The 12,500-nt window shown below is 61.7% G+C and overlaps 1 non-coding gene across 1 annotated transcript; it reads left to right on the forward strand.

The window, feature by feature from the left end:
- Positions 1-9,548: 9,548 nt before the first annotated feature.
- On the forward strand, positions 9,549-11,363 carry LOC142790934 (small subunit ribosomal RNA). The gene has a single exon (XR_012889871.1). It is a non-coding gene; the product is annotated as a small subunit ribosomal RNA (ribosomal RNA).
- The last annotated feature ends 1,137 nt before the right edge of the window (positions 11,364-12,500 follow it).

The following is a 12,500-nucleotide window of genomic DNA, read 5'->3' on the forward strand; positions in this document are numbered from 1 at the left end:
TTGCGCCGCCCCGGCTGACGCGGTTTTTGCCGCCCCGGCTGACGCAGTTCGGACTTAGCACTTTTTGGCTGAGCCTGGCTGGTGGCCCACTCACTCGATCGCCATGTCTGTTAGCCACAGTTTTCCCGGTGGTGCCGCACCCGGGCTCGCCCCGGCTGACGCAGTTTTCGCGCCGCCCCGGCTGACGCGGTTTCGTGCCGCCCCGGCAGACGCGGTTTTCGCGCCGCCCCGGCTGACGCGGTTTTTGCCGCCCCGGCTGACGCAGTTCGGACTTAGCACTTTTCGGCTGTGCCTGGCTGGCGGCCCACTCACTCGATCGCCATGTCTGTTTGCCACAGTTTTCCCGGTGGTGCCGCACCCGGGCTCGCCCCGGCTGACGCAGTTTTCGCGCCGCCCCGGCTGACGCGGTTTCGTGCCGCCCCGGCAGACGCGGTTTTCGCGCCGCCCCGGCTGACGCGGTTTCGTGCCGCCCCGGCAGACGCGGTTTTTTGCCGCCCCAGCTGACGCAGTTCGGACTTAGCACTTTTTGGCTGAGCCTTGCTGGCGGCCCACTCACTCGATCGCCATGTCTGTTTGCCACAGTTTTCCCGGTGGTGCCGCACCCGGGCTCGCCCCGGCAGACGCGTTTTTTTTTTTCTTTCGCCCCGGCTGACGCAGTTTTCGCGCCGCCCCGGCAGACGCGGTTTTCGCGCCGCCCCGGCAGACGCGGTTTTTTGCGCCGCCCCGGCTGACGCGGTTTTTTGCCGCCCCGGCTGACGCAGTTCGGACTTGGCACTTTTTGGCTGAGCCTGGCTGGCGGCCCACTCACTCGATCGCCATGTCTGTTTGCCACAGTTTTCCCGGTGGTGCCGCACCCGGGCTCGCCCCGGCTGACGCAGTTTTCGCGCCGCCCCGGCTGACGCGGTTTCGTGCCGCCCCGGCAGACGCGGTTTTTTGCGCCGCCCCGGCTGACGCGGTTTTTTGCCGCCCCGGCTGACACGGTTCGGACTTTGCACTTTTCGGCTGTGCCTGGCTGGCGGCCCACTCACTCGATCGCCATGTCTGTTTGCCACAGTTTTCCCGGTGGTGCCGCACCCGGGCTCGCCCCGGCAGACGCGTTTTTTTTTTTTTTTCTTTCGCCCCGGCTGACGCAGTTTTCGCGCCGCCCCGGCTGACGCGGTTTCGTGCCGCCCCGGCAGACGCGGTTTTTTGCGCCGCCCCGGCTGACGCGGTTTTTGCCGCCCCGGCTGACGCAGTTCGGACTTAGCACTTTTTGGCTGAGCCTGGCTGGTGGCCCACTCACTCGATCGCCATGTCTGTTAGCCACAGTTTTCCCGGTGGTGCCGCACCCGGGCTCGCCCCAGCTGACGCAGTTTTCGCGCCGCCCCGGCTGACGCGGTTTCGTGCCGCCCCGGCAGACGCGGTTTTCGCGCCGCCCCGGCTGACGCGGTTTTTGCCGCCCCGGCTGACGCAGTTCGGACTTAGCACTTTTCGGCTGTGCCTGGCTGGCGGCCCACTCACTCGATCGCCATGTCTGTTTGCCACAGTTTTCCCGGTGGTGCCGCACCCGGGCTCGCCCCGGCTGACGCAGTTTTCGCGCCGCCCCGGCTGACGCGGTTTCGTGCCGCCCCGGCAGACGCGGTTTTCGCGCCGCCCCGGCTGACGCGGTTTCGTGCCGCCCCGGCAGACGCGGTTTTTTGCCGCCCCGGCTGACGCAGTTTGGACTTGGCACTTTTTGGCTGAGCCTTGCTGGCGGCCCACTCACTCGATCGCCATGTCTGTTTGCCACAGTTTTCCCGGTGGTGCCGCACCCGGGCTCGCCCCGGCAGACGCGTTTTTTTTTTCTTTCGCCCCGGCTGACGCAGTTTTCGCGCCGCCCCGGCAGACGCGGTTTTCGCGCCGCCCCGGCAGACGCGGTTTTTTGCGCCGCCCCGGCTGACGCAGTTCGGACTTGGCACTTTTTGGCTGAGCCTGGCTGGCGGCCCACTCACTCGATCGCCATGTCTGTTTGCCACAGTTTTCCCGGTGGTGCCGCACCCGGGCTCGCCCCGGCTGACGCAGTTTTCGCGCCGCCCCGGCTGACGCGGTTTCGTGCCGCCCCGGCAGACGCGGTTTTTTGCGCCGCCCCGGCTGACGCGGTTTTTTGCCGCCCCGGCTGACGCAGTTCGGACTTGGCACTTTTCGGCTGTGCCTGGCTGGCGGCCCACTCACTCGATCGCCATGTCTGTTTGCCACAGTTTTCCCGGTGGTGCCGCACCCGGGCTCGCCCCGGCAGACGCGTTTTTTTTTTTTCTTTCGCCCCGGCTGACGCAGTTTTCGCGCCGCCCCGGCTGACGCGGTTTCGTGCCGCCCCGGCAGACGCGGTTTTTTGCGCCGCCCCGGCTGACGCGGTTTTTGCCGCCCCGGCTGACGCAGTTCGGACTTAGCACTTTTTGGCTGAGCCTGGCTGGTGGCCCACTCACTCGATCGCCATGTCTGTTAGCCACAGTTTTCCCGGTGGTGCCGCACCCGGGCTCGCCCCGGCTGACGCAGTTTTCGCGCCGCCCCGGCTGACGCGGTTTCGTGCCGCCCCGGCAGACGCGGTTTTCGCGCCGCCCCGGCTGACGCGGTTTTTGCCGCCCCGGCTGACGCAGTTCGGACTTAGCACTTTTCGGCTGTGCCTGGCTGGCGGCCCACTCACTCGATCGCCATGTCTGTTTGCCACAGTTTTCCCGGTGGTGCCGCACCCGGGCTCGCCCCGGCTGACGCAGTTTTCGCGCCGCCCCGGCTGACGCGGTTTCGTGCCGCCCCGGCAGACGCGGTTTTCGCGCCGCCCCGGCTGACGCGGTTTCGTGCCGCCCCGGCAGACGCGGTTTTTTGCCGCCCCAGCTGACGCAGTTCGGACTTAGCACTTTTTGGCTGAGCCTTGCTGGCGGCCCACTCACTCGATCGCCATGTCTGTTTGCCACAGTTTTCCCGGTGGTGCCGCACCCGGGCTCGCCCCGGCAGACGCGTTTTTTTTTTTCTTTCGCCCCGGCTGACGCAGTTTTCGCGCCGCCCCGGCAGACGCGGTTTTCGCGCCGCCCCGGCAGACGCGGTTTTTTGCGCCGCCCCGGCTGACGCGGTTTTTTGCCGCCCCGGCTGACGCAGTTCGGACTTGGCACTTTTTGGCTGAGCCTGGCTGGCGGCCCACTCACTCGATCGCCATGTCTGTTTGCCACAGTTTTCCCGGTGGTGCCGCACCCGGGCTCGCCCCGGCTGACGCAGTTTTCGCGCCGCCCCGGCTGACGCGGTTTCGTGCCGCCCCGGCAGACGCGGTTTTTTGCGCCGCCCCGGCTGACGCGGTTTTTTGCCGCCCCGGCTGACACGGTTCGGACTTTGCACTTTTCGGCTGTGCCTGGCTGGCGGCCCACTCACTCGATCGCCATGTCTGTTTGCCACAGTTTTCCCGGTGGTGCCGCACCCGGGCTCGCCCCGGCAGACGCGTTTTTTTTTTTTTTTCTTTCGCCCCGGCTGACGCAGTTTTCGCGCCGCCCCGGCTGACGCGGTTTCGTGCCGCCCCGGCAGACGCGGTTTTTTGCGCCGCCCCGGCTGACGTGGTTTTTGCCGCCCCGGCTGACGCAGTTCGGACTTTGCACTTTTTGGCTGAGCCTGGCTGGCGGCCCACTCACTCGATCGCCATGTCTGTTTGCCACAGTTTTCCCGGTGGTGCCGCACCCGGGCTCGCCCCGGCAGACGCGTTTTTTTTTTTCCTTCGCCCCGGCAGACGTGGTTCCCCCCCCCCCCTCCGTCTTTCTTTTTGTTTTTTTTTTTCGCCGCGGCTGAAGTGGATTTTTCGGTGCCTCGACGCCCCGGTAGTCGCGGTTTTTCCGTTTCCGCACGGCCCCGGCTGACGCTGCTCGGTCACAGTCGCCTTTTGTGGTGATTGCAGACTTCTTGAGCGCGGGTGTTTTTTTTTTTTGTTGTTGTTGTTGTTTTATTACGCATTCGCTCCAGCAGACGCTGTTTAGACTTTTTGTTTCCTCTTTTATCCTGCGACGAGGTGACGAGGTTTATTCGGTGCCCCGCCGCCCCGGCTGAAGTGATTTTTCCTGTCCCGTGCCGCCCCGGCTGACGCGGTTGGGACTTCGCGTTTGTTCGGCCGCCACGGGTTTTGGCGCACTCGCTCGGTTGCTTGTTGTTGCCACTTGTTGCGAACCCAGGTTTCTTGAGCGAGCGCGGGCGTTTTTTCTTCCTTTCTTTCTTTGTTCTATGTGTTAGCGAATCGGCCTTTAATATCACACGAGGACTCACAACCAACAATTTTCAGTTTGAAGTGTAAAAAATCTGCAGGTGTTGACGTAACTGACTTGCCCCGTACCCTTGAGTACATCCATGAAGTTCTCGTAGTACTACTAAATCGCATTATTCCAAGTGGAGAAATTCCCATAAACTTGCAAACCTCTACACGAAAATCGGTGCGCGTGATAAAGTTGAAAATTATCGTCCGATATCAAATGTGCCTTCTATAACACAAATTCTAGGAAAAAAAAAAAAAAAAACACTTGTTCGCCGTTTTCTGCGCCGTGACTGGCAGCACTCCGGCGAAGCGAAACGGGGTCGATTCGAGCACGATATCGGCGTCTTTCGACGTGCTCGCCGGCGACCGTCGCACGAGTACGTCGCACGAGCGCGTCTGCCGGGGCGCCGTTTGCGAAGCCGACGCAAAAGTGGGAACCGCCGCTCGGATGATCGCCGCTTTCGGCAGAGTGAGTGTTGGCACTCCGGGGAAGCGAAACAGCGTGAATGCGCCCACGAAATCGGCGTATTTTGAAGTGCCCGCCGGCGACCGTCGCACGAGTACGGTAAACCGCGTCAGCCGGGGCGTAGTTCGGGACGCCGACGAAAAAGTGGGAAGCGCAACTCGGATCTTCGCCGTTTTTGCAGGAGTGAGTGGCGGCCCTCCTGCGAGACCAAGAAGCATCGATTCGTGCACGAATTCGGCGCCTTTCGACGTGATCGCCGGCGACCGTCGCTCGAGTAGGGCAAACCGCCTCTGCCGGGGCGGGCTTCGGGACGCCGATGCGAAAGTGGGAAACGCTGCTCGGATGTTCGCCGTTTTTGGCCGAGTGAGTGCTGGCACACGGGCGAAGCCAAACGGGGCCGATTACGGCACGATATCGGCGTCTTTCGACGTGCCCGCCGGCGACCGTCGCACGAGTACGGTAAACCGCGTCAGCCCGGGCGGAGTTCGGGACGCCGATGCGAAAGTGGAGAACGCCGCTCGGATCTTCGCCGTTTTTGGAGGAGTGAGTGGCGGCACTCCGGAGAAGCCAAGGAGCGCCAATTAGCGCACGATATCGGCGTCTTTCGACGCGCTCGCCGGCGACCGTCGCACGAGTAGGGCAAACCGCGTCTGCCGGGGCGGGGTTTACGACGCCGACGCAAAAGTGGGAACCGCCGCTCGGATGTTGGCCGTTTTTGGCAGAGTGAGTGCTGGCACTCCGGCGACGCGAAAGAGCGCGAATGCGCCCACGAAAGTGGCGTATTTGGACGTGCGTGACGGCGACCGCTGCAGGAGTACGAAAAACCACGTCAGCCGGGGCGAGCGACACACGGCGGTCTGGGTGCTTATCGCTGCTATTATAGGGGCACCCCGGCAGACGCAGAAAAAAAAAAAAAAATTTCGACCTTCTTTTTTGCTGGTCGAGCTCGGGTAACCCAGGTCGCAATGGGAGCCGCGCACGAAAGCGGCGTCGCGAGACGCGTTCGCGGTCGCTAGTCGCACGAGCTCGGCAACCGCGTCAGCCGGCGCGGAGTTCGGGATGCCGACGGCTAAGTGGGTACCGCTGCTCGGATGTTCGCCGTTTTTGGCCGAGTGAGTGCTGGCACTCCGGTGAAGCCAAGGAGCGCCAATTCGTGCACGATATCGGCGTCTTTCGACGTGCCCGCCGGCCACCGCCGCACGAGTACGGCAAACCGCGTCTGCCGGGGCGGGGTTCGCGACGCGTACGCAATAGTGGGAACCGTCGCTCGGATGTTCGTCGTCTTTGGCCGAGCGAGTGCTGGCACTCCGGCGAAGCGAAACGGGGCCGATTCGGGCACGATATCGGCGTATTTCGACGTGCTCGCCGGCGACCGTCGCACGAGTACGGCAAAGCGCGTCTGCCGGGGCGAGGTTTGCGACGCCGACGAAAAAGTGGGAAGCGCCGCTCGGATCTTCGCCGTTTTTGCAGGAGTGAGTGGCGGCCCTCCTGCGAGACCAAGAAGCATCGACTCGCGCACGATATCGGTGTCTTTCGACGTGCCCGCCGGCCACCGCCGCACGAGTACGGCAAACCGCGTATGCCGGGGCGGGGTTGGCGACGCCGACGCAAAAGTGGGAACCGCCACTAGGATGTTCGCCGTTTTTGGCAGAGTGAGTGCTGGCACTCCGGCGAAGCGAAAGAGCGCGAATGCGCCCACGAAAGTGGCGTGTTTGGACGTGCTTGACGACGACCACCGCAGGAAAACGAAAAACCACGTCAGCCGGGGCGAGCGACCCATGGCGGTCTGGGTGCTTATCGCTGCTATTATAGGGGCACCCCGGCAGACGCAAAAAAAAAAAAAAAATTTTTTTCGACATTCTTTTTTGCTCGTCGACCTCGGGTGACCCAGGTCGCAGTGGGAGCCGCGCACGAAAGCGGCGTCGCGAGACGGCTTCGCGGTCGCTAGTCGCACGAGCTCGGCAACCGCGTCTGCCGGGGCGGAGTTCGGGACGCCGACGGCTAAGTGGGAACCGCCGCTCGGATGTTCGCCGTTTGTGGCCGAGTGAGTGCTGGCACTCCGGCGAAGCCAAACGGGGCCGATTCCGGCACGATATCGGCGTCTTTCTACGTGCTCGCCGGCGACCGTCGCACGAGTACGGCAAAGTGCGTCTGCCGGGGCGGGGTTTGCGACGCGTACGCAATAGTGAGAACCGTCGCTCGGATGTTCGTCGTCTTTCGCCGAGCCAGTGCTGGCAATCCGGCGAAGCCGAACGGAGCCGATTCGGGCACGATATCGGCGTCTTTCCACGTGCTCGCCGGCGACCGTCGCACGAGTACGGTAAACCGCGTCAGCCGGGGCGGAGTTCGGGACGCCGATGCGAAAGTGGGAAGCGCCGCTCGGATCTTCGCCGTTTTTGGAGGAGTCAGTGGCGGCACTCCGGTGAAGCCAAGGTGCGCCAATTCGCGCACGATATCGGCGTCTTTCGACGTGCCCGCCGGCCACCGTCGCACGAGTACGGCAAACCTCGTCTGCCGGGGCGGGGTTTGCGACGCCGACGCAAAAGTGGGAACCGCCGCTCGGATGTTCGCCGTTTTTGGCAGAGTGAGTGCTGGCACTCCGGCGAAGCGAAAGAGCGCGAATGCGCCCACGAAAGTGGCGTGTTTGGACGTGCTTGACGACGACCACCGCAGGAAAACGAAAAACCACGTCAGCCGGGGCGAGCGACCCATGGCGGTCTGGGTGCTTATCGCTGCTATTATAGGGGCACCCCGGCAGACGCAAAAAAAAAAAAAAATTTTTTTCGACATTCTTTTTTGCTCGTCGACCTCGGGTGACCCAGGTCGCAGTGGGAGCCGCGCACGAAAGCGGCGTCGCGAGACGGCTTCGCGGTCGCTAGTCGCACGAGCTCGGCAACCGCGTCTGCCGGGGCGGAGTTCGGGACGCCGACGGCTAAGTGGGAACCGCCGCTCGGATGTTCGCCGTTTGTGGCCGAGTGAGTGCTGGCACTCCGGCGAAGCCAAACGGGGCCGATTCCGGCACGATATCGGCGTCTTTCTACGTGCTCGCCGGCGACCGTCGCACGAGTACGGCAAAGTGCGTCTGCCGGGGCGGGGTTTGCGACGCGTACGCAATAGTGAGAACCGTCGCTCGGATGTTCGTCGTCTTTCGCCGAGCCAGTGCTGGCACTCCGGCGAAGCCGAACGGAGCCGATTCGGGCACGATATCGGCGTCTTTCCACGTGCTCGCCGGCGACCGTCGCACGAGTACGGTAAACCGCGTCAGCCGGGGCGGAGTTCGGGACGCCGATGCGAAAGTGGGAAGCGCCGCTCGGATCTTCGCCGTTTTTGGAGGAGTCAGTGGCGGCACTCCGGTGAAGCCAAGGTGCGCCAATTCGCGCACGATATCGGCGTCTTTCGACGTGCCCGCCGGCCACCGTCGCACGAGTACGGCAAACCTCGTCTGCCGGGGCGGGGTTTGCGACGCCGACGCAAAAGTGGGAACCGCCGCTCGGATGTTCGCCGTTTTTGGCAGAGTGAGTGCTGGCACTCCGGCGAAGCGAAAGAGCGTGAATGCGCCCACGAAAGTAGCGTATTTGGACGTGCTTGACGGCGACCGCCGCAGGAGTACGAAAAACCACGTCAGCCGGGGCGAGCGACCCACGGCGGTCTGGGTGCTTATCGCTGCTATTATAGGGGCACCCCGGCAGACGCAGAAAGAAAAAAAAAAATGGGGACATGGCGTGCGTCACCGTGCGGCTTCGCAGCGTTGCCGAAGTCGCCGAGCCCTTCGACTGAGCCGAACGGCGGACAGGGAACGTTGGTCGGCCGTTCTAACCTGTCGGTGCCACGCCGAGACGTCGTTAAGGAAAACCGCGTCGTGGGCCTCTACGACGCCGTCGAGTCGTTGTACGTTTGGTGTCCAGCGTGTCGGCGGCGAGTAGCGGACACGTCGTTCACGACTTCGGTCTTTCGCAGTCGACGCGAACTTGCGGAGAGTCGTGGTGCCTCACGTTTTCGGCAGAAACCGCGGCGGAATTTTCCCGTGCGTGCGCGCACGACCTCGGTGCTGTGCCGTCAGCGTAGTGTTGCACAAACTCGTGGCCTACCCAAGGTGCGGTACGTTTGCGGCCGTATCCTCGGTGGGAATTTCGTGAGTAGGGTCGCAAATTCTACGACCTCGGCGGGTTTGAGAGCGACGTAGACTTGTGGCACGCTCAACATGCCACACGTTTCGGGGCACACCCGCGGTGAAATTTTCTCGAGTACGCTCGTATTAGGGCCCAAGGAGGTCTGGGTACTTATCGCTGCTATTATGTGGGGGTTCTCGTGAGCGGCGTACGCGAAAGCGACCGGGTGTCTGATATGCGGCGGGCTTCGGCCTCGTCAAGCGTGTCCTCGGGTCTGCTCCAGGGGAATCCACGGCAGTCGTCTGCAGCCTCATCCGCTTGATGCGTTAGGGGCTGGTTGTCGGACGGTGCCGTTTTACCACGATATCGAGGTGTGTTCCGTGTCGTCCTCGGGCGATTCAGATGCGAAAGCGCCGAAGACGCGGGCGTGACCCGTCGTCTGGCGGCTTTGCAGTCTCGGCTCCGTTGCTAGTTCCGGCCGGTCCACCGACAGTGCAGCGGGCTTGGGCAACCCGCACGGCGCGACCGAGTCGATGCAACGAAAAAGAGCGAGCATGAACGTGCTTCTTGCCGCACGGCTCCCACTCGTCTTTCGGGAAGGTTGTGCCGTAGCGAGCTCGAACGCCGTCATCTCGGAGTGCAAAATAAGCGTGTTGGGGCGCCTGAAGGTGGCCTCCGCCGCACACAGACTGCGTCCGGCCCGCCGAGGGCGAGGACGGACGCGCAGTCGAACGATTACCTGGTTGATCCTGCCAGTAATCATATGCTTGTCTCAAAGATTAAGCCATGCATGTCTAAGTACATGCCGAAATAAGGCGAAACCGCGAATGGCTCATTAAATCAGTTATGGTTCCTTAGATCGTTTCTTCCTACTTGGATAACTGTGGCAATTCTAGAGCTAATACATGCAGTGAGCCTGGAGCCCTTTGGGTAACGGGTGCTTTTATTAGACCAAGATCGATCGGGTTTCGGCCCGTATTGTGTGGTGACTCTGGATAACTTTGTGCTGATCGCATGGCCACGAGCCGGCGACGTTTCTTTCAAGTGTCTGCCTTATCAACTTTCGATGGTAGGTTACTTGCTTACCATGGTTGTTACGGGTAACGGAGAATCAGGGTTCGATTCCGGAGAGGGAGCCTGAGAAACGGCTACCACATCCAAGGAAGGCAGCAGGCGCGCAAATTACCCACTCCCGGCACGGGGAGGTAGTGACGAAAAATAACAATACGGGACTCTTTTGAGGCCCCGTAATTGAAATGAGTACACTCTAAATCCTTTAACGAGGATCAATTGGAGGGCAAGTCTGGTGCCAGCAGCCGCGGTAATTCCAGCTCCAATAGCGTATACTAAAGCTGCTGCGGTTAAAAAGCTCGTAGTTGGATCTCAGTTCCAGACGAGTAGTGCATCTACCCGATGCGACGGCTCGGACTGAACATCATGCCGGTTCTTTCTTGGTGCACTTCATTGTGTGCCTCGAGATGGCCGGTGCTTTTACTTTGAAAAAATTAGAGTGCTCAACGCAGGCGAGTCGCCTGAATAAACTTGCATGGAATAATAGAACAAGACCTCGTTTCTGTTCTGTTGGTTTTTGGAATACGAGGTAATGATTAAGAGGGACGGACGGGGGCATTCGTATTGCGGCGCTAGAGGTGAAATTCTTGGACCGTCGCAAGACGAACTACTGCGAAAGCATTTGCCAAGAATGTTTTCATTGATCAAGAACGAAAGTCAGAGGTTCGAAGGCGATCAGATACCGCCCTAGTTCTGACCATAAACGATGCCAACCAGCGATCCGCCTGAGTTACTCAAATGACTCGGCGGGCAGCTTCCGGGAAACCAAAGTATTTGGGTTCCGGGGGAAGTATGGTTGCAAAGCTGAAACTTAAAGGAATTGACGGAAGGGCACCACCAGGAGTGGAGCCTGCGGCTTAATTTGACTCAACACGGGAAAACTTACCCGGCCCGGACACTGGGAGGATTGACAGATTGAGAGCTCTTTCTTGATTCGGTGGATGGTGGTGCATGGCCGTTCTTAGTTGGTGGAGCGATTTGTCTGGTTAATTCCGATAACGAACGAGACTCTAGCCTATTAAATAGGTGCGGGGTTCCCAGCACCTTACAACCTTCTTAGAGGGACAAGCGGCTCCTAGCCGCACGAAACAGAGCAATAACAGGTCTGTGATGCCCTTAGATGTCCGGGGCCGCACGCGCGCTACACTGAAGGAAGCAGCGTGTCTTTATCCCTGTCTGAAAAGACTGGGTAACCCGTGGAACTTCTTTCGTGATTGGGATAGGGGCTTGCAATTGTTCCCCTTGAACGAGGAATTCCCAGTAAGCGCGAGTCATAAGCTCGCGTTGATTACGTCCCTGCCCTTTGTACACACCGCCCGTCGCTACTACCGATTGAATGATTTAGTGAGGTCTTCGGACCGATGTCCGGCGCGGCCTTTCGGTTGCGCCGGTCTGTTGGAAAGATGACCAAACTTGATCATTTAGAGGAAGTAAAAGTCGTAACAAGGTTTCCGTAGGTGAACCTGCGGAAGGATCATTAACGGATTGTGAAGGGTGAGCGCCTCAGCTGCGTCTGCGCCCGACACTTTCTGCCGCTGACCCCGTTTGGACGCGGGGTCGGCTTTTCCCCACGGGGCTGCCTGAATGTGGAGCGGCACCCCGTGACAAATTGTTGCGCCCAGCGGACGCCAACACCGCGACCTTGGACGGTCGGCCAGGTGGCGGACGCGGGTACAAACGGCGCAACGCACTCATAGGTCGGCTTTCGACCCGCCACTGCACCGTGGCTCGAAGCGCTCGAAATGCGCGACCCGACCGCTGCGGGACCGCCTAGTACTGTAAACAGGAGCGGCGGAGCGCGAACGGCGAGTCGTGGTTACGTCGGTAGAAGGCGAGGCTGCGCGTTCCCGAAACGCCAGCCGAGTGCCCTCCCGACCGTTCGAGCGTGCAAGAACGAGACCCGACAATCGCGCGGCGACTGCCAAGTACGAGAGGAACGGCACAAGCGTCGGCGGTCGGTCAAGGAACTGGCGATGTGACGGGTCCGCTGTGCACCAGTGCATACCGTCCCGCCGTCCGCGGCAAGCGCCTCCGCGTCCTCGGGTGACGGAGGCTGCCGGTCGGTTCTTGCAGGCGAGGGATCTCGCTGGCACCGGTTCGCGTTGACGCGCGGCCGGTCATGGCACGGCGATGCGACGGCCGAGGTGCGCAGTACTCGATGGAGGAACCGCACGCTCCGATGACCGTCCCGCCCTCCGCGGCGTATGCGTACCGACCGTAATGGTTGCAGCAGCGCCGGCCGGCTTTTGAATTCGCCACACGAAACACGGTGCGAGATCGCGGTTAGGGGAGCGTCGACGTTGCCAGGCGTTTTGCTTGCTGCCGAGGGAAAGGCGGCACGGCCACGTCGCGCTCGTCGCGATTAGCGGGTCTGCGCGCTTTGGGAAGGTGCCGCAACGACTTGCCGAAAGAGGAAGCACGGAAGAACGAGGGACTTGGACGTCCCGACAATTGAACGCACTTGCGGCCAGGCCCTTGCTGGCTTCGTTCTTCCGCCTCGAGTAGGCTCGTACGCGGCTCCGGCGCCGAAAGTGGTCCTTGGCACCGACTTCGGTGGACGTGGGAAGTGCCGCGCAAGTACGGCGCGCCTGGCTCCACCTGTTGGCTAAAGTAGGCA

The sequence above is a fragment of the Rhipicephalus microplus genome, unplaced genomic scaffold (assembly GCF_043290135.1).
Source record: "Rhipicephalus microplus isolate Deutch F79 unplaced genomic scaffold, USDA_Rmic scaffold_134, whole genome shotgun sequence".
Classification (NCBI taxonomy): Eukaryota; Metazoa; Arthropoda; class Arachnida; order Ixodida; family Ixodidae; genus Rhipicephalus; species Rhipicephalus microplus.